Here is a 22129-nt window from a genome sequence, read left to right as displayed (position 1 = left end):
TAGGGCATGAGTATTTATTAAGCACACAGAGTTAGCATCATTTTGGTGGCATTCATTTTGATATACATTGCCCAGTCAACATTAAAAAAATCTAGCTGGAACTCTCATGTGCAATTTAGTTGCAATACCCAGAGTGCATACTAGAGTATGAGGCCACTGACTTGGAAACCTAACAGTCCAATTCAACATTTTCCTGTGTCCATGAGCCAGTTGGTATTAATGATTTTTTTCTAGTTAGTTTTTTTTGTTTTATCTGCACAGCTGAGCCTGGGGAAGCACAGCTATGGCAGGAAAGCATCCTTCTTCCCTTTCCTAGTGAATAAGCAGATACTCACTGTTGTATTAATTTAGATATAATATATGAGCCAAAGGTGTTAAACAAGGTCCAGAGTCTGAGCTACAGAGACCCCCACCTGCTTAATACAGTGGAAACATAGTATAAAATTCAGACCAAACACTATGAATTTATTGATTGAAACACACAAAAGGAAAAGAATCAACACAAGGTAAAGAGCACTGATGCTGAAATTGATTGTGCAAAACAAACTTAATCAAAACCTATCCAAGTCCTTTTTGGAAATAGTGGATATTGGTTAAAGTCTCTTATTCTATCAAACAGTCCTTCTTGGTGCAGGAGGAAGGATTAATTCTGTTGTTCAATTCTGAATTGAAAATAATAGTCACTTTTGTGCTTTAGACAAAAAAGACAGACACAAAAGGGAGAGAAGCGATAGGATAGTAAAGATGGGGAAAATATTGCTTTTGTGATGTTCTCAGGATACAAAGCAGCTGATCAGTCATGGATGGATGCTTTGGGCTGGCAGTTGGCATGACAGCTCTTAATTTGGACTCCGACTCACCTCCCTGGTCAGGGACATCATCTTGTTGGTCTGGTCAGGTCCCTCTCATTCGCTGATCCTTCTCAGGCTGGGCAGACCTGGATGGCCCATCTCATCTCACAATGCTGGTGCCATGCATTACAGTTGATTTCAAGATCAGGTGAAAACTTGAGAGAAAGAGAGAGACAGGACAGTAGGAAAATGGAGGGCAGAAAGGAGCACTTGAGGGAGGGCAAGAGAGAGAAGGATCTCACAGGTATCATGTGGGGGTCGTCACTGATGCAGTGATGAAGATCAAGTGTCCCCATCCAAGGTCTGGTGTCACGGCAACAATCTTTCCACCACAGCCATGCTGATGGTAAGAGTTCTTGTTGTGTTCTCCCCCAGAGTCTCTTTTAAAGGGCCAAACAGGTGATGGGTGGAATAATCCATTCTCACTTTATTTTTTCCAGCAAATAGACCTATTTTCCAACACACCAGTTTGGTTCCTTGATTTCCAATCCTCCTCTGTGCCTCTTGTTTACCAGTCATCATCTTAACACAGTCCTTGAGTGGTATAATTTGACCCTTTCTGTTTAAATTAATTCAGTCTTTCTGCTTCCACCTTTTCTTAAACAGTTTTCTATAACAAATCATTGTGACAATTCATGACCCTTTACCCATTTTTCACTAGTTGAGCTTACAGTTAGGATAAATGTGTAGGCCCAGTTATCAGAATATCAACAAAGTGCAGCCTCCTGTCCTACTAATGAGGCCTCCCCCTAAGAGTTTTTTGTTTTGTTATCAATTTCCACCCCACGCATACACTTTGGAGGGCCCTGCTCTGAGCCAATGTCCTCCCAGCAAACAAACCTGCATTCTTGTGATCTCACCAACCTTTAGCTTCCATAGATCTGCTCCCCATACTAGCAGCTGACACCATAGACCTCTAGTGACAAGCACCCTATTATTCTGCCCATTTGTGAAGCCTTGCTGCTCCCCAATGTGCTATGTGGGTCGCTGTTGTCTGCCTGGACCCTTAGATGTCTTATTCCTCACAGATCCACAGAAACCTATGCAAGTGTTCCCCCTTCAGGGAGGCTCAAGAGGGGAGGTTCAGCAGCAAAAGTCCTTTGAGTGAAAGATGGGAGGCTGGATTTTATTAACTCATGGTCATTGTCCATTATGATCCTTGCCTGAGAGATCATTCTTATAAGCCTTACCCATGCTCTAAAACTTCCTCCCAAAATTAGCCAGAAATATGAGAACAATGATTGTGTCTCTTGCCAGAATCCTGAAGGTCACAGAGGGTGGATTTCTCTGTTTCCCTAGAAAGCTATAACTACAAGAAGCTTCCTCAGCTAGAAAACTAGCTGTCTATTCTGGAAGAGGGTTTGATAAAGAAAGCCTTCTGTAGTTTGACATCTAACTCTCCATGGATCATCTTGAACTGCACCACAAAATTCAAACAGAGTACAGTATATGAAAGCAGAGGCTTTTTATGCATCTCTAGAGCTTTTACAATCCCTGTTACGAACTGTGGGCAACAAAGGCATGATTTTTGATAGACAATTTCCCTTATCATGCTGTAACATTCTCAGTGGAGTTCCCCAGGCAGTATTGATGGCTGCTGTGCAGCCTTGAATGCTGTAGAAAAGGTCAAGGAGATGATAAAAACACAAGGACAAAAGGAGGAGGCCAAGCCACAGCTCAATCCTGAAGATTCTCCTGCTTAGGAGGCCAGAGAGAAACTTCTTACTCTTTTATTCTATTTAGTTCCTGATGAATATTCATTTACATCAAGCTCTCCAGCTCCTCTCTTCTCTTTCTTGCTTCCTTTCCTTTCTTTGTCTAATTCCCTCTCCTTCTCTTTCCACTCCTCTCCTTTGTTTCTGTCCCTTTAACCATGCTTCCACCCCTCAGATAATGCTCCACTTTGCCAGTCTCCGGGGGCCTTATCTGGAGCTCACTGAAGTCAAGAGGACTCCCATTGACTTCACTGGGCTTTGGATCAAGCCCACAAAGCCCTCCTTCATTCTCCTCTCCCAACTCTCTTCTAGAAGTGGGCAAAATTTTTCAGACAAAACTTTTGCAGAAAAACGCAGATTCCGGTCAACCAAAACATTTCACAAATTTGTGTTGAAATGAGAAAAAAAATCAGAAATGTCAAAAGAACCATGTCAACATTATCAAATTAAACATTTTTTTGAGCTAGATTCACAAGGGAATTTGGCATCAATCACAAAAACACAGGAGATGGAGATGCTCCTGGTAACCTCTAGCCTAGGGAATACGGTACTCGCCAGGGACATGGGAAACCTTAGAAGGACCCCACCACCTTGTTTTCCTTCTTCTCTGGTTGTTGTGAATGTGGTTTCTCATTTCCTTTGCTTTTATTAAAAATGCCCAAACCAAAATTTTTCTGACTGATTTGATTCAGTGAAAATTACATACACACCCCCACCAAAGAATGGGTTGGGTTTGAACTGAACAATAGTATTTATTTTTCAGAATTGGCTGTGAACCAAACAATCATTTATTCACACAGCTCTGTCCCCTTCTCCCGCTTCTCTCCATTCCTTTCTCAACCCCTTTTTGCTCACTCTATCTCAGAGATAAATGGCCGCCAGGTTTGGGGAGCTTGATTTCTTTATGCTTGGTTGAAAAAATATTGCCTCCATTCTCATCCAATCGACAGAACTTCTGACCCTGTACTCTAGCTCCCTACAGCCCTGGGTACTGACCCAGCTCAGCAAGCATTACTTTACAGGAAAGTATGATGGCATTCTGCAGAAATAGCCCCAATACAATTTACATGATATCCATGATATTGCAAGGTCTAGGGCTATTATTGTACAATAGTGTGATGTAAGTGGTGAGTTCAACTCCTGGTATGGTACTTGAAAGCATGATCTTTTGGCCACAGGTAAGACAAAATAATGGGCTGGGTGATGTGAAGTATGAAAGGCAGGAGGGACCCCTCATCTGTTATCTGTTTACCATCGTGAAATAGAGTGATCAGGACGTCTTTCACTCTGCTAAGAGCAAACAGCACTCCCACTGCACTCCGACCATAAAATATGCTTCCCACCTTGTCTGTGACAGCTGGTTCAAAGAACATCTGGCCATACACTACTAGTGCAATCATGTGCTGTCCCTACATCAATAACTCATGTTCAATTTATTTATCACCCCTGGACTCTGCACTTTATTTATTGCCCTGTTTTCTTATTAGAACTATGATGACCTTAGCAGGATTTGCCTGATATTTTCAGGACTGCTGCATTCCAGATGAATTGACAGCTGATTAATTTCTAGTTCCCTTTGTCTGCGAAGTTGATTGAAGTGACATTGTGTGATGGACCCCCAGGAAACGCTCAGAATGGTAAAAAAAGACATTGAGGCAGAAAAAGTGAGTCAATTCCCTTGGAATGAGCATTACAAATGTGCTGCATAAGCTCAGCCATGTATTCCTGCCCCAGAGCAGGACTGACGGGACAAGCTAAGGTTGCCACTAGTAACTGTGTGTCACAGGGTAACTGGTCCCTGTGAGTAAAACTGGGCCTAGCTCCCCTGTGTCAGAGAAAATGAGCCAAATCCAGCCAGTTAAAGGGGCCTGGGCTACACCTGTGCCTATAAAGGACTGCCAGAGGGCAGGAAATACTAGAAGTGGGAAGCTGCCAGGAACAAGGGCACCAGAAACCCCTGCGAGGGGTGACCTTGAAGCCTGAGTGAAAAGGAGTGAGTTAAAAAACTGGTTTCTGTTACTTTATTTGCCTGTGTTAAGAGACTAAACCTTTTTAAAGAAGACAGGGCATGATAGCAAGTGTTTGGAAACTAGGGAGAAGCCCTGCAACACTGTGTCTATGTGGATTTTCAGGCCTTGTCTAGCAAGTTGAATGAGTCTGATAGAGTGTGGTTTTATTTCTATGCTGATCTCCATCATCACTACCCTCTTTTTCTTTGTGAGTGTAACAGATTCCTTGGCTTTTAAGGGTAGCCTAAAGGTCCAGCCATAACAACAAACAAGACCTGGGACTGTCTGGGATCCAATACATGGGGTGTCTCACCATAGCCTCAGTAACGCATGGCCTAGTTTCACCACTCCCAGCTCTCCACCAATAGGATCAAAGGGGTCTGTCCCATGCTTCTGGAGGCTTTGTGAGATTATTATTGTTTGGGATCCCACAAATCATGATGGTATCTCCAGTAGCCTAGGAGAAAGAAGAAAAGAATTGTGCTGTACTTTCTTCTCACTTACTCTGCTGAAAATCAGGAGTAACTCCATCGAAGTCAGTAGAGTTACACCAGTGTAAAATTGGTGTATAGGAAAAGAGAATCAGTTCTAATGTCTCTGTCTATAAAGATCTTTCTTTCCTCTTTTTTCCTGTGTTCTACATTGTATGTTGCATTAAAAGTCTGAAGGTGACTTTATATTCACTGAAGCTTGCTGCTTTATTCATAATTACTTTGGGTGACAGGCAACACGTCAAGACTCTCTGCATCTGAACTGACTTTACAAACTGACTTTTGATCAGCATTTCCGGGTTGGCAGATGGAAGGTGCTTACGTGCTCCTGGTAGCCATTTTACACTAAGGCTGCTGCCTAAGGCAGAAAATAAATGGTGGGGCATATTGAGGAATCAACACCACTGCTATTTACTCTCTTCACTCGAAAAAAAATCTTTTTTCAGAACATATCTGTTTCCAAGATCTGGGGACCATGTTAGGCCTGAGGAAAGGTGTGATCATTCCCCTATCCCGATGTTAGAACATCTGAAATGTATCCTGAACAGTAGAAGCAGCTCAGGGGACTATGAATAGGGCCCTACCAAATTCACAGTCCATTTTGGTCAGTTTCATGGTCACAGGATTTTAAAAATTGTAAATTTCATGATTTCAGATATTTAAATTTGAAATGTCATGGTGTTGTAACTGTAGGGGTCCTGACCCAAAAATGGGGTGGGAGGGTGTCACAAGGTTATTGTAGGGGGGTCGCGGTATTGCCACCTTTACTTCTGTGCTGCTACCTTCGGAGCTGGGCCCTTGACCTGAAGCCTTCACTCTCCGACCGTCCAGTTCTGAAGGCAGCAGTGCAGACGTAAGGGTGGCATGGTATGGTATTGCCACCCTTACTTCTGTGCTTCTGCTGGCGGGGTGCTGCCTTCAGAGCTGGGTGCCTGGCAAGCAGCTGCTGCTCTCCAGCCACGCAGCACAGAAGTAAGGGTGGCAATACTGTGACCCCTTTTGATTTAGATTGATTATTGAGCCTCACTGCTGTTGGTGTTTTCCTATCTCATTCTTTGTATTGTGTCATAGGCATACCCAGGGCTTTACACTAGATGAGCAGTGCCAAAAAAAGAGTAGTCCCTGCCAGAGAGCTCACAACGGGTTAGGATACAATCAAATGTCATGCAAATTCAGTGTTTAGATGAGGACAGAAGGGGGCTTGGCAAACATTCATCTTTCCATGTATTCGCTTTCTATAAATATACTCAAGGTGATAACATATTCTGAATAGTCATGCTTTTCATTTCTATAGTACCTTTCATCTGAGGATCTAGACAAAGAGTTTCTGGGAGGCATGTCTAGTACATGTTCTTTATCCCAGTTTTATACATGGAGAAACTCAGGCATAGAGAACTGAAGCAACTAACCAAGACCACCCAGCAAGTCAGTATAAGATGTGGAAGTAGAACCTGCTTCTCCTGACTTCCAGGCCCATGGACTATCCACAAGACTGCACTACATAATATCACTAATAATGCCATCAAGCTAATAACACAATTCGACCAACTCTGTCTCAGTCCAACAAAGTGGCATTTGAGAACTCATTGAAATTGCTTTTAAAAAAAACAAGTACTGCTTTTATGATTATAGTTGTTCTATTGCCATAGTCTGACCACCACAGCAGGACTGGTTTGTCATTTCAATTTTACTAATGCCACAAGGTCTGCTTCTTGGAGACGAATTGCTTAGTGATGTTATCAGGCATTATAAAATATCTTAGCCGTTAAGTTACTGATTAACACAGATTCCTGCCTTATAAAAACGTCACTGTCAGAGAGTCACTATTCAAACACACGTAACAGGAATAAAACACTGTATAAAGAGAGCCACAGAATCAGCAAACACTTTAACTGAGCAAAGCAAAACTGCACCAAGATCTCGCTCCATGGAGGGATCAATTGACAAGCTACACATTGAAAATGAATCAAGTTCTCCTGGACCATCAGCTGCAGAGATGGACAGACTGGGGTCCACAAAAGAAGCTGCAGACACAGACAGACTGGGGTCCAATAAGGAAGAAGCTGCAGACAAGGATTGTCCAGGCTCCTCTTCACCATCAGCCACAGAACTGAACAATCCAGATGCCGCTAAACGAACAGCTTCAGAAATGAACTGTCCAAACTCAATTAAGCCTCCAGAAACAGTAATGGACTCTCCAGACTCCTGTAAAGTATTAGTTTCAGAAATGGACCACCAACGTTCATCCAAAGCATTAATTGCAGATATGGACTGCCTAATCTGCTTCAACAGGTACAACATCTACAGGAGTCCTAAGCTCCTGGCTTGCCAACATGCCTTCTGTGAAGTCTGCCTCAAGCTCATCCTTCAGAACGAGGACAATACCTGGATGATCACCTGCCCTCTGTGCAGAAAACCCACTGTTGTGTTTGGAGGGCTTATCCGCACCCTTCTTGATAAAGAAGATATCATAGGCTGTTTGGAAAGCCCTTGTCCAAATGCTGAGATACACGTCTCTCCTGAATGGCTACATGACACCGGTGGTACTCAATCCAGCTGTGCCACTATCTTTGAAAACCAGGACATTCCCAGTATCAGTCAAACAGCTGTCCAAAGACTTGTGTTGCTCTTGCTGCTTATGGTGATCCTAATCATCGTCGTCCTCCCATTTGTGTACACTGGACTGATTAAATGGGTCCTCTGTCTTGTGCTTATGTTGGGGTTGATCATGTCTTTGGTGCTTTGCTGCAACCCTAATTTCAATTGCAGCTCTTTGGGGATTTCAGTTCCCTCAATCCACAAGAAAGAGAGCGATGTCATAGCCATTGCCTGAAAAGACTGGTGGGTATTATAGAGACAGCAGACTGGAGTTCTTTGTAAGTTGCCAAATGGGAAACCATGGCTGGTCATTACAATGTAGATCTTTAGCAACCACTGTTCTTAGAATAAATTCAAAACACATCCTTAAAGTATCCCAGTAAGGAGTAGCCACAACACACAATATTGCTTAATTTTATTATCTGACCTAGTGAAACATTTGTATTTAATATTTTTGATATGGGAGATACAATTAATAAGGATTTTCCTTGTTTGGGTTTTGTTTGTTCTGGCGTATTGCATTTTGACTTGTACTGCAGAATGTTTATTATATGAAATGCTTATCAGGTGGCTTCCTGGGAAGACCAGTATAACATCTGCCAGTGTGTTTGTAGATACTCTTCTTAGCTTGTGTATATTTGTTCTTGGTAGAAAGTCCTGGGATAAAGTTAAAAACAACCATAAAGACAATGCTCTCGGTGGGCACATTGAGTCTGTTTTTTAAGTAGGGTTTCTGGTATGTAGAATTTCTCAATAGCCTTAATGGAGACTCTCCTGTGTTCTTTACCAAGCAAATGGTTCCACTTACTTGAACAAAGAACACTAACCTGAATATGAATTTCTCACTGTTCAGTCTCATACCTGCCCCACCTCTCCTCTTGTCCTCTTCACATAAAGCCGAGAGCACTGGTTCTCAAAGCCGGTACGCTGCTTGTTCAGGGAAAGCCCCTGGGGGGCCGGACCAGTTTGTTTACCTCCCGTGTCCACAGGTTCGGCCAATCGTGGCTCCCACTGGCCGCGGTTCGCCACTCCAGGCCAATGGGGGCTGCAGAAAGGGCAGCCAGCATGTCCCTTGGCTTACGCCGCTTCCCACAGCCCCTATTGGCCTGGAGCGGCGAACCGTGGCCAGTGGGAGCTGCAATCGGCCGAACCTGCGGACGTGGCAGGTAAACAAACCAGTCTGGCCTGCCAGGGGCTTTCCCTAAACAAGCGGCGGACCAGCTTTGAGAACCACTGGCCTAGAGTATGACATCATACTCTGAGATGTGTGGTTCCTTATGCCGGGATCAAAGAGAAGGAACTTGTTAATCACTAAAACACACCTTGTGGTATTTCTGTATGCAATGTGTCCATTAAAGTTTAATAACATTAATTGCTCTTTGACTTCTGTGTCTCAGGAGGTTTCACACATAAATTCGCTGTCAGAACACTTCAGAGCTCTCTTCCTGAAGAGAACTAGAGCTGATAAAGCACCTAAGAAATGTAGTGAAATAAGAATCAGCAATTAAAGATGAGAGATTATGGGCTACCTCTATTGGTGCGGTGCAAACAGTAATTGAGTTGATATGAAGAAAAGACCGTATAACCTAACTAAAATCAATGGTCAGTATTAAACTGGGGGAACTAAAGTTTTCACTAACCAGTTATATTTTTGGGAAGACTTCCACTGATGTCAGTGGGCTTTGGATCAGGCCTCTGGTAACTATTAATATTTGTTCAGGTCAAAACACTATGAAGGGAAACTGCAGTACTCTCGCTGCGAATGTCTGACTGATGGACAGACAGATTAGAGAGACAAACTGACTAAAATAGATGATGCCCTTCGAAAGGCATCAGCCTTGGCAGTACTAGTCTTCTCTGGGATAAGACAGAAATCTTTCTTCTGGCTTAAACTCTTTGATGAGCATAAGATCTCTGGGTCTTCCGCTATATTTGGGCACTACTGTAATATTAATAATCCCAAAAAGAATGGTGGTGTCCACTGAGACTAAGAAACACAGCTGCAGATTTGTGTCCCGAGTGTTAACTATTTCCATAGATGCTAAAAATCCATTTAGTGGGAATAGAAATAGAAACCTTTCTTATGCTTTGAAGGTTAGAAAGAGGGTTGGATAGTAAGAGACTGACAACCCTGGAGAATGTTGTTCTTTATGGATCCACAGAACATAATCACAGGCAGAGGCAGTATAGGTTTCCCTCCCACTGCCTTGTGTCAGTATACTTCAAGCCTGACTTGAAGGGCCTAGAGATCTATGGGATAAGGGGTAGTTCAGCTTAGATGTCTCTTCAGTCCTTGAGAAGACTGCTGACATGGAGAAGAAAGTGCAAATAATTGAACACTGAAAAAAGTGTGGTAAAAGCAGAATGATTAGTAGTGGTGTCCAGCCTCTGAAAAGGAAGGGAAAGGTGATAGATACCAGGAGGCATGGGCATTTATATAGCACTTTTCATATTCAGCGCTTACAAACCCTGAGTAATCCTTACAACGTACCCATGAGATAGACAAATAAATATGATCATCCCTGACTTTACCGGCAGGAAATTGAGGAAGTGAAGTTAAAATTGCCTTCCATAAACCACAAAATGAGTCAGTGTCACAGGAAGAAGTAGGTCAAGAGAATACTCAGATTCTAGTACTGAACTCTGGTCAATAGGCAGTTATACCTTTGGGATGCATCACACATACCTTTGGCATATGGCCAAGTAGGGCAATAGTGACCAACCAGGACCAGTCAAGACCACTTGGTTGGGTGGGTTCATTGAACAACATGAGTTTTAATAAAGCCAAATGCAAGATCTTACATCTAGGATCAAAGATGATGGGGAACTGTACCCTGGAATGCAGTGACACTGAAAAAGACTTGGGGATTATGGTAGATAACCAGCTGAACATGAGCTCCCACTATGATGCCAAGTAGGAGTGGGGAGGAGGGATAATCTGTGAATATTGCATTAGTAAGACTACTATTGGAATACTGAGTCCAGTTCTCGTGTCCACACACCAAAAAGAAGGTTGAAAAATTATAAAGGGTTCGGACAAGAGCTACAAGAATTTTTTGTGGTCTGGAAAAAATGCCCTGCAATGAAAGACTTAAGAAGCTGTAACTATTTAATTTATCCAAATGAAGATTAAGGAATGATTTGATCATGATCAAGTACCGCTTATCAGAAATTTTCCAGCAAAACTACCAATTCACTGAGGCACACTAATTCATCGACTCTATTACAGATTCAACAAAACTTTTCTTGAAACAGGGTATGCAGTCTACAGCAGAGAGAGCCACTCAAGGCTGGGAGCTCCAGCTGAATAGCAGTGGTGGAAATGTCAATTTCACATATTTCCTTTTGGGAACACATTTCCCTCATTCTGAAATGAAATTTTAGGGGGGAATTTCCAGTTTGCTGAGAAATTTCAATACATTTACTTTCATTCTGAGTAAAGAACAAACAGAGATTGCAAAAATGTCAAAACGTCTTGTGAACCAAAGCCCCTGAGTTGGCCCGTTCTATCTACAAGAGTCTACAGGGGGAAGAGATTTCTGAAAGTAGCTGGCTCTTTAATCTAGCAGAAAAATGCACCATGAGATATAATGGTTGAAAGCTGAAACTAGAAATATTCAGACTCAAAATTGCGTGCATATTTTTAAGTGAAGGCAATTACTCATTAGAACAACTTACCTAGGGATGTAGTAGATTCTCCATCACTTGAAATCTTTAAATCAAGACTGAATATCTTTTTAAAAGAGATGCTCTAGCTCAGCGAAGCTACGGTTTTGATGCAAAAATTACTCGGTTACTAGAAATTACTAGGTTTCAGAGTAACAGCCGTGTTAGTCTGTATTCGCAAAAAGAAAAGGAAAACCTGGATTTGTGCTGGAAATGGCCCACCTTGATTATCATGCACATTGTAGGGAGAGTGGTCACTTTGGATAAGCTATTACCAGCAGGAGAGTGAGTTTGTGTGTGTAGTTTTTGGGAGGGGGGGGGAGGGGGTGAGAGAACCTGGATTTGTGCAGGAAATGGCCCACCTTGATTATCATACACATTGTGAAGAGAGTGGTCTCTTTGGATGGGCTATTACCAGCAGGAGAGTGAGTTGGTGGGGGGGGGGGGGGCGGAGGGTGAGAAAACCTGGATTTGTGCTGGAAATGGCCCAACTTGATGATCACTTTAGATAAGCTATTACCAGCAGGATAGTGGGGTGGGAGGAGGTATTGTTTCATGGTCTCTGTGTGTATATAATGTCTTCTGCAGTTTCCACAGTATGCATCCGATGAAGTGAGCTGTAGCTCACGAAAGCTCAGGCTCAAATAAATTGGTTAGTCTCTAAGGTGCCACAAGTCCTCCTTTTCTTTTTTAGAAATTACTACTGACCTGTGTTATGCAGGATCACTATTGTCCCTTCTGGTCTTGAAATCTATTCATCTAAAATTAGAAAGCGTATGCCCCTTGTAGCCTCAAAATCTCTCTCACAGTAAACTGTTATTAAATTTACTGTTCATAATATTTTGCTGCCCTAGGACTGTATCTGTTCTATTTACATGCCAGAGCAGATTTCATTTCACTGCTTCCTCCGCCCGATCTCTCTGCCGCTGCCCCCCACTCTCGCAAAACAACCCTGGCCTTTCCCATAGCCCTGGGGCAATGGCTCTGGTAGGGCAGCCAAAAGGCAAAGTTGCGGCAGGCCAGTACCTTTCTCTGGGGCACTCGTTGTCAGTGGTTCTGCTCCAGAGCTCCTGAAAGTGATTTAGGACCCTTCTACTGTGCTTGCGCGATCAGCCTTTGACACGCAAGTCTACAGAGGACCCGTAGGGCCGGGGACACCTGAAGCTGCGTGAAATGTGCTCAGCAAAGGCCAGGTTTGGCCTGCTTCCGGAGAGCAGCCCAGGCTGGCCGGGAGGATCCTGGCCCCGCTACGTTACCGCTGGGGGGGGGGGGCACTGAGGTTTCTGGCTCCGCATGTACCTGAAACGGAGGGTCCGGCTCGGAGCCCCCTGTTCTAGGCTCTGCAGCGATGGAGCGTTGTGTTGTGATCTCAGGCTACTACGACGGTGTTTAATGGGCCCGGCCCTGCCTGGAGCGAGCGGCCCCGACGGCGGCCCGGCCACACGGCCGAGCGGCAGCTCAGAGTCCAGCCGGCGCTCCCCTCTCCCGTCACGCACTTTGCGTAGCCCTTCCGCTCCCCCGCGCTGGCTACGTGAGGCAGCCGCCGCATTCGCCGTTTGGCCATAGCTCCCCCTACGCGAGCTGCGTAACTCGGGCCCTCTCGGCGTCCCTGAGCCTCGGGGTGGGATTGAGCACCGGGCCCGCCTGAGGAGACGGGAGAGCAGGGCGGCGACGGCATCTTAGCACGGTGCCGCCCCCCTTCCTCCCTGACGGTTTGCGGGCGGAGACGCACGGTAGGACAAGGGACGGGTTGTTTCTGCCTGGACATGTGTTGAGGGGTCCCCCCCAGACCGGGGCCCAGGGGGAGCCCCCCGCACTGGGGTCCCAGCTTGGGGGCTCCCCTCCCGGGGGAAGCGGATCAGGGCGGGGAGTTGCCCTCTCCCACCCCCACCCGCGGGGCTCAGGGTCGGACAGGGTTTCGCTGCCCCCCCGGCCCCGACTCACCCCCTTGGAGGAGTGGGGATGCTGGAGCCCGCCCCCCGCGTCTGAGCCCTTTGGGGAGCCGTGCACTCTGCTGCCCCCCCCCCGATAGTCACCCCAGGGGGCGACAGGGGAGCTGCCGCCGTCGGGAGCAGAGCTGCAGGAGCCTGGACGGGGAGTGTAAAACGTTTTTGGAGAGGGCCGGGGGGCGGCAGCGGGCCGGGGGGGGGCAGCGAAACCCTGTCCGAACCTGAGCCCCGCGGGTGGGGGTGGGGCGGGAGAGGGCAACTCTCACCCCCAGCCTTGCACCCGTTCAGGGGGTGAGAATAGGTCACACGCACACACCCATTTTTTCATGTTCTGTGTGTATGTAAATCTCCTCACTGTATTTTCCACTGCATGCATCCGATGAAGTGAGCTGTAGCTCACCAAAGCTTATGCTCAAATAAATTGGTTAGTCTCTAAGGTGCCACAAGTCCTCCTTTTCTTCCTACGCCCTGGGTGGATCTGGTTTCTGGATCTAATCCTGTGTTTAAGCAGTCTTGTCCATCTGGGTGTTTCGGATTCTAGCCATAATAATTGTATTTGCACGGATGCATTCCTCCCGGGCTGATGTCTGTACCCACTCAGAGATCCACCATCTGCTTTACTATATCCCACGGTACGGCTCGACGTTTAACCATCTTCATGGTTTACTAAGAAGTGCTTTCTCCCCTAGAGTCTACTGAAACACTGCCGCTGCCCGTCACTCTGTCTGGCTCCCTTTGCTACCTTCCCATTGACACCTTAGAGCAGAACTGTGCAGAGCTTGGTCTCTGCTCCCATCTGATCCTACTCTCCGTTCCTTCTGCCCGTGCCTCATACTTAAGCTCTCCCTTTCTATTCATCTGTTAGTGCTTCCCTCCCTGGCCTCCTGTGGCAGGCATCTACTCCTTTTTACCTCCCTCAGCAAAGTAGGTTTCCTTCATGTCAATTTCCTCCCAAGGGAAGTGCTGTGTGTTTTGTTTTGTTTTTGAATATTTTTCTTTATTTTCTAACATCTTATGGAAAACAATAGTTCCACTTATTTTACTCAAATAAAAAGCTCTCACAGAACCACACAGGAAACACTATCACATATTCATGGATTAATTTATATCCAATTTAGGATCGCATATGGGTCCCCTATCCTCTCTGGTTGATCCCTGAAAGTGAAATTCACTCCTGCGCAGAGGAGCAGCACAAAGCTGAAGATAGATAAATTCAGACTTGGAATAAGGCATACATCTTTAACAGAGAGGGTAATTAATTATTGGAACAATTTACCATGGGATGCGTTACCTAGGGAGGTGGTGGAATCTCCTTCCTTAGAAGTTTTTAAGGTCAGGCTTGACAAAGCCCTGGCTGGGATGATTTAATTGGGGATCGGTCCTGCTTTGAGCAGGGGGTTGGACTAGATGACCTCCTGAGGTCCCTTCCATCCCTGATGTTCTATGATTCTGTATAGTAGATTTTCCATCATTGAAATTTTTAAATCAAGATTAGCCATCTTTCTAAAAACTTGATCTAGCTTGAATAGTCAGTTATAGGCTTGAAACAGAGTTCAGTGGGTGAAGTACTCTGGTCTGAGCTATGCATGAGGTCAGACTAGATGATCATAATGGTCCTTTCTGACCTTAAAATCTATGTAAGGTCTATGCACCATGTAAATTCCACTTGATGCCTATTCTGAGGGTTTAAATTAGATGTAAGTGTTCATTGGCCTTTTGCTGGCCCTTTGTGCACTCCAAATGCAAAAAAAGGCCTGATCTAGAGATCAGTGAGCTTTGGATTAGGTCCCAATAAAATAATGCCAATACTGTCAACCCCAAGTGGTAAGATTTTGTGAGTCAGGCTGCAAAAATCATGAGTTTGTCTTTAAAATTATGAGTTTTTTAATAAAATATACTTTGGATTGTTTTTATTTGCCTCTTGGTTTTTCGAACCTTTAGGGCTTCTTAGGTGTGGGCAGAGTGAAGGGGGAGTACAATGAGATGTGAACGGAGACAACAGGAGCTGAGTTGTACAGAGCCTTGAAGGTGACTTGTTGGGGAAGGCAGTGGAGGGGCGTAATCACTGTCAGGTCTTTAGGTTGCTTTGTGTTTTTAAGCTTTTCTCCGCAACCATGAGTGCTAGCAAAAACTTTTTTTTTTTTTTAAAGAAAGCTGAGATTTTCCAGGTACTGTCCTGATTCCAGTACTGTGTGGTTTACATTAAGTATACAGCTCTGCAGTGGAATTCTACATTATATTTGTATGTTTTATATCAATGTATAATCCATTCTGAAAAGTAAATATGTTTGTTGTGTGATTGTGCGTAGGTGGACCTAGATTCTGCAGGCACATAAACGATGTGTGACTTTACTTATACGAGTAATCCAGTGGAAGTTAATGAGAGAACTCGTGCATAAAGCTGATTATGTTCATAAATGTTTTCAAGATTATGGCCTTAACTGGCTTTTAGAGAGGAAGGATGGTCTAGTGGTTAAGGCACTGACTTGCGAGATCCAGGTTCAATTCCCTGTTCTGCCACAGGCTTCCTGTGAGACCTTGGGCAAATCACTTAGCCTCTCTCTACCTCAGTTTACAGATGAAGATCATGACACTTCCCTACCATGTAGGGGTGTTGTGAGGATAACAAATACATTAAAAAGGTTGTGAGGAACTTTGAGATCTACTGATGAAATATAAGAGTTAGGTGGTGGTATAGCAAATGACAATCTTCCTCTGGATAAGGTGTTTTTAATGTTGCATTGCATTTTTCTGTCAGCATCTGAAATAACTCTTGTGATTGCTATTTTAAAAGCTGTATAAATTAGAGTTTCCAAAATACCCATTTGAAGTTCCTTTAATTAATTTGCCCAAACGGCATTTACAGGAATAATAAGGCATTTGTGTGAATTATAAAAACATCCAGAGTTACATTAGATAGGATTAAAAAATATAAGGGATACAACCTGCATGCTTGAAAGGATAAAGCCAATCACTAACTGCCTGAGGTTACAAAGACATTTCCCTTAATGGCAGTTTATTCTATAATTGCCCATTTCTGAGGTTTTTTCACTTTCCTCTGAAGCATCCAGGACTGCTGGAAAGAGGATAGAGGACTAAAAGGTCTGTTGGTCTTATACAGTGTGTCAGTCTTTGCATTTCCACATATCCGGATAATAGCCGAGCGATAGAAATCGACAGTAGTGCTTTTGTTTTATCATTGGAAAAGGCATAATTATTCTCTGATCAAAGACATCCATTAACCTTATAGTGCCTTTCTTCCTAAAGACTAGATCAGGGAAACCTAAATAAAATCTCCCTCATTCTATTGACATCAGCAGAGCTCTCTTATGGCCACGTTTCAGGACAGCATCCCAATTTAAGAAAGTGCTCAATACCATTGAAGTTTACACCATCTTAAAGTTACAAATGTACTTAAATAGTTTCCTAAATAGAAAGAGGCTTTCACGCATGCTAAAGTGCTTTTCTGGATTGGGGCCCATGTGATTACAGATAACTTACATGAATAAGGTTTTGCAGAATCAAGCCCAATGCTAGGCAATCTGGAAGTATTATTTAATGGTCATGAAGAAGAATATATTATCGGGTTGTAATTTTGTATGTTAAATAATCTGCTCTCCTGCTTTGCATTGAATCCATCATATGGTCACATTTCGCTCTGTGTGTCTAATATTGTTTAGTGTATGTCTATTATATCCTAATCTTGCAATTGGATCCATATGGGCAGATCTTTCCTGCCACATAGACCACACTGATTTCAGTGAGTCTCCACGTGGTCAGAAAGTCTGCCCAGGCCAACCCAGTTGCAAGCCTTGAGCTTTATATGCAAACTGGTTGGAATTTCCTCCGTGATCTATACAGCTCTGAACGTGCTGTCAGCTTTTAACAAATAACTCTGTGAGAGATAATACAGAGCCCCTCAATGCTACTCAGGTATTGTTGTGTGATGCAAGACAGTCCATCCCTCCAGCACCTGAAGTCCTGCATCTTACCTTCTAATCATTCCTGCTCTTTTTGTCCTTGGGGAATGAGACTCAGAAACTAAAAGTTAATTTGTGTCTTCCTTTGCACCAATGCAACCCCACTGTGTCAATGAGATGACTCAGGTGCATTTGAGGGTTCCAAGGATTTAACCCATTCTGCTGGTTGGCAGTTCCAAGTATCTATATTTTAGCATAGGCGCAAATGTGAAGCTAGTATGCCTATGTTTGCTTTTCCACCGGTAGGGAACACTCAAGTATTTTACAGCTGTGGATCTTTAATGTAGGATTATTATTTTACTTTTTAAATAAGATTGCTGAAGTCATTATATAAAATACAGCACCGTTCAAGACAACAAAGGGCACTTTATGTGAAAAGCTGGTGATAAAAATTTCTTTCAAGTGACAGCTCAGATTATGGAAATGCTTTGGACTGCTGGATTACCTTGCTTGAAACAGGGACACCTACTTCAGTGAAACAAGCTGAATATAATCCTCAGGATCTGAGCCTGGCTATGGGACCAATTTACTCTTGTTGGAGTCAGTGGCATAATACCCAGGCCAAAATTTTCAAACTTAGCACCAAATTAAGTGGCCTGATTTTCAGAGGTGTTGCGCTCCTGCAGTTCCCATTGATAGAGCCCTGCGTGGATACAAAATTTGTATCCACATCCGATCTGTGATCTGCAAACATGGTCTACGGATATCTACAGATTTGCAGGGCTCTACCCGTTGATTTCAATAGCAGCAGGATGTGACTGTTTATCAGGTAGGACAATATGTTGAATTTGACTAAACCAGATGTTGTTATTCCTGACACTGCACTTCAGAAAATCCAGCTGTTTCTAGATACCTGTACATACTTAGATACCTAACTGTAGGGACCCAAGTTCGAAAGTTATTGCCCATAATATCACCTCAAAGCTCTGATTTGTGGATGGGAGAACACAAAGAATAGGGCTTCTTAGAACCTTAATAACTTTTCCGGAAACTCCCAACTTTTTTTTTAAGGATCTGTTTGTTGAGTTTTATGGAATAAGGTTACAGACAAAGAAGCTATTGTTGTGTCATTTCTACAGTTGGTTGTATTGGTTACACTAGCAGGAAATAAAGATTAGATTGTGCAGGTGACTGTACTACACACTAGAGTCAAGAATGAGGTAGGTCATAAAAAGATTGAAAACAATGTGCAGAAACTTCCTGGACTAACAGGGGCTCCCCATGTGAAGGAGGGGAGAATGACTTCTAGTAATTGAGGGAGTACACGGAACTTTGTTCAGAATGGGAGCATTCATGTCCCTGGAATGTATATTCAGTCAAAAAATTAGCAGACACAGTATATCTGGAATTAAATGTAAAGGTGAAAACACCTACTGGGCAATCCCAGTTTCTGAAGATGGCATTTCTTCCAGGATGCTGTCTCTAGGCCAGGGGCGGGCCTGAGGCCCACATCGGGATTCCGAAATTATATGGAGGGCCGGTTAGGGGAGGCTGTGCCTCCACAAACAACCAGGCGTGGCTCGGCCCCCGCCCCCTAGCCGACCCCCACTGCTTCTCTCCCCCTGACGGCAGTGAGCTGAGGCTGTGGGGGAGAGGGGACAGCAAGGGAGGGGCTGGGAGCTAGCCTCCCGGGCCAGGAGCTCAGGGGCTGGGCAGGAGGGTCCCGCGGGCCGGATGTGGCCCATGGGCCATAGTTTGCCCATCTCTGCTCTAGACCCTGCTCAGCTGTTCCATTTTTGGTGTCAGCCTATGAATGGTAGGTACCCTATAAATGTTACTCCCCACACCCTTCTAGTGGCTGGTAGAGAGAAGGAGCATTTTGTCTCTTCAGAGACACCTGGATGCTATCTCCTCCCCCTGGAATCTGTCATTCTTAGGGTTTCCTGCAATACCAAGCATCATAGTATCCTAAGAGCCGCTCAGGACAGTTAGATCTGTTTTAAATTCTCCAGAAGTTGCTAGTTTGGGTCCTTTTGCTGGCCAAGGAAATCTTCTCTCTCGCTGGGAGCAAGTGGATTTTTTCAGTCATGTGTCTGTTATAATAATATGCTCACATCTGCAAGTCTGTAGGGCTGATAACAGAAGTGCCAAGCTATGGTTTGCAAGAACTGCTGGCACTTGAAATACGAGATTTCATGGCAACAATTTATTCAGTAAGTTGGAGTCAGGATGACACTTTAGGGGGATCAGACTCTAAAATAGATTTCTTTACCCAAAAGTAGAGCTTTGTGATTAGCCACAAGATATGAAGTGTGCAGATTTTGCTAAGCCTTGCACTAAATGGCGTGAGTGCAGTGGAGATCTGCAGGTCACATGTCCACATTTGAAAGACATGGCCAAACATGTGGCCTGTCGTACAGACGACAAGCTGTCTGAACTGATACATCAGCAGCATACGAGGAAAAGGACGTGAGTCAGTGAGACAAATAGGGACTCTTTTGTCATTTGAGATGTCATAGAAAACTGTTAGCGAGCAGGGAAGGTCTAGCTCCCTTCTTTAGAGTTACAGCTTAACCTAGCAAGTGCTGACTCGTTGCCAACCCAAACGTCACATGTCCAAGATGGAACTTCACCCAAGGCCAGCAATGGAGCTGAGGAGTCCGCTCAATCCCTTGGGAAGCATGGTTCAGCACCTGCCCTTCTCGGTTCATACAGCGAATTAGGGCAGTTTTATTATTTTGTTCTTTCATGGACTTTGGGTTCCCGAGTTGTGTTGTTTTCATGGGAACACACTGAGATACCTCAGACCTGCATGGTCAAGTCACAGAACCGGGAGATGCATATGTGAGGGGCCTCTGTTCCCAGAAAGACGGGTGCATGAGTCATGCCGATTACCAGCTCTTAAGAGAGCGATGGATTTTCATGGAATTTAAACAGTAGCAATTGCATAGGATAGGACTTGAACTTGCATATTTCTAAAATAACTTCAAGGCAATTCTGAATCAGGAGGAGCCCTCTTCCCCCTTTGCAGACAAACCCAGGCTGCCTTGGGATACTGATTGATGAATGATTATTTTTAAACAGAGAGTTTAAGGTCCGAAGGGACCATCAGATCATCTAGTCAGACCAGTCTATCACAGGCCTCTAATACTACCCAGCCACCCACACTCTAAACCCAACATCTGGAATAAGACCAAAGTACTACAGCCCTCAAGAGACTAAGCTGTGGTGTGCCACAGGCAGAGAATAGGATGAACCGAGGTGCACCATTACCTGAGGTCCCTGCGGTGGCAGAGAATCAATTAGGTGAGATGTACCGATATGGTCCTAGCACATGACCCCCACAGTCCCTGCCCTGGGGGAAAATTTCTTCCTAACCCACCCGTTGTGATCGGTCCCGTTCTGCACTCCTTTATGAGAAATTGTCATATGGATGCTGTCTGTGCACATCTGCCCCCTCTGAAATTCCTGGTCTGATTAATGCCAGCCACAGCAGCCTGCCTTAAAGCTTGCTCTGGCCCACTTAGATCCTCACCTAATGCCTGATAAAGTCAATGGGAGTCTCTCCGTTGACTCCAGTGAACTTCGAATCAGGCCTTTCATGCCTTGCCCAGCACACACAATGTGATGCACACCTAGAGGTAACATTTTTCACACCTTGATGGGCACACCTAGCCGCAGGTAGCACCCGGCTAGCAATTTAAGCACATGCCTAACTTTAACCATGTGAGCAGTCCCAGGCAGGAATACAACTTTCTTGCCAAATCAGGGCCCTAATGCCTTGTTTGGTGGTTTAAAAGCCTATTTGCCTATATGAACCCACCCTTTTACCATTGTGAAATGCCCTAAATGCTTGAAAATCTTCACCACTCTGATTTCCTTTGTTCTGGTTACTACCAAAATTATTAGCCTCTTTTCTCTAGCAGCATAGATGTGCCTAAAGCATTACGGTAGCAAAGTTGCATATATCAAAACAGAACAAAAGTTCCTGCTACCACAAATCTTACAAACGCTGATCCTGAAATCACTGCTGATGAAATTGGTAGCAGAACCCCGATCAACTTAATTGGGTGCGGGATTGGATCTTAAAAGCAAAAATAGATATGTTATGATTAACATATATAGCACACAATGGGGTTGTATAATCAACAAACATAGGCATTGTGGAACAGGTGGGTGGGAGAATTGGGGGTAATAGATGGGGGATTTGAAAGAGGAGCAAGGAGAATATAGGAGGAAATTTATCCCTGTGCAGAGGGCCAGCACAAGACTGTGCAGCACTTAGGTCCTATTTTGAGGAAATGTACTGGGAAGTTGAACCAAGCAGACTTGAGTTGGCTGTGGACAAAGGATGCAAAGTGAGCAGTGGAGAGGGAGCCTTGAGCATAGTATAGGAAGCAGGATGGGATGTAGAAAATCCAGTAATCGCAACAGGAAAGTCCGTTAGAAAGCAAAAGTTTTCCCTTTAATTAGGCTGCTTCTGAGCTGAACTTTCTTCCCTGAATAAAATGCTTCCAGCATAATGAACAGAGGGGTGATTTGGTTTTGGGGTGGCGTGGGTGTATAAATTCCCAGACTGCAATAAATTAGTCATTGTGATAAGTGGCAGTGCTTTTATACTAATGTTAATTTAGTGGTTTGCATGTGTGAGGCATATGCTTCATTAGTATTCAGTGAGCCCAAATCCTTTGCAGCTTGAAGTGGATTTCTGATCTGTTGTGTAAGTGTAAATAATTAACTGTATTGTGGAAACACTTGATAATTGTTGAAGGTGAAGACAAGGTGAAGCCTGAAGCCACCAGGAGTGTATTTTGTACAGTATCACACCATTGGGTAAACACACAAGGCTGTCCTTGGCAAACTCAATGAAAGACAGAGCCAGGAAGTGCAATCACTGGAAAGGAAAATCTATCAGTCACTTTCCTCACTG

At 44.2% G+C, this 22129-nt stretch overlaps 1 protein-coding gene across 2 annotated transcripts in view; it reads left to right on the top strand.

The window, feature by feature from the left end:
• The first annotated feature begins 12908 nt into the window (after positions 1-12908).
• TMCO4 (transmembrane and coiled-coil domains 4) overlaps positions 12909-22129 on the top strand; it is an 81430-nt gene continuing 72209 nt past the window's right edge. The window contains exons 1-2 of one of the 2 annotated variants that reach the window (XM_073316322.1): positions 12909-13063; positions 14398-14530. The gene's annotated coding sequence lies outside the window, so the exon portion shown is untranslated. The remainder of the gene's footprint in view (positions 13064-14397; positions 14531-22129) is intronic. The other variant, XM_073316321.1, reaches the window with a different exon arrangement.

The sequence above is a fragment of the Lepidochelys kempii genome, chromosome 18 (assembly GCF_965140265.1).
Source record: "Lepidochelys kempii isolate rLepKem1 chromosome 18, rLepKem1.hap2, whole genome shotgun sequence".
NCBI classification, from domain to species: domain Eukaryota; kingdom Metazoa; phylum Chordata; order Testudines; family Cheloniidae; genus Lepidochelys; species Lepidochelys kempii.
The sequence above is the reverse complement of the archived record's forward strand: the minus strand, read 5'-3'. Positions and strand labels throughout refer to the sequence as shown.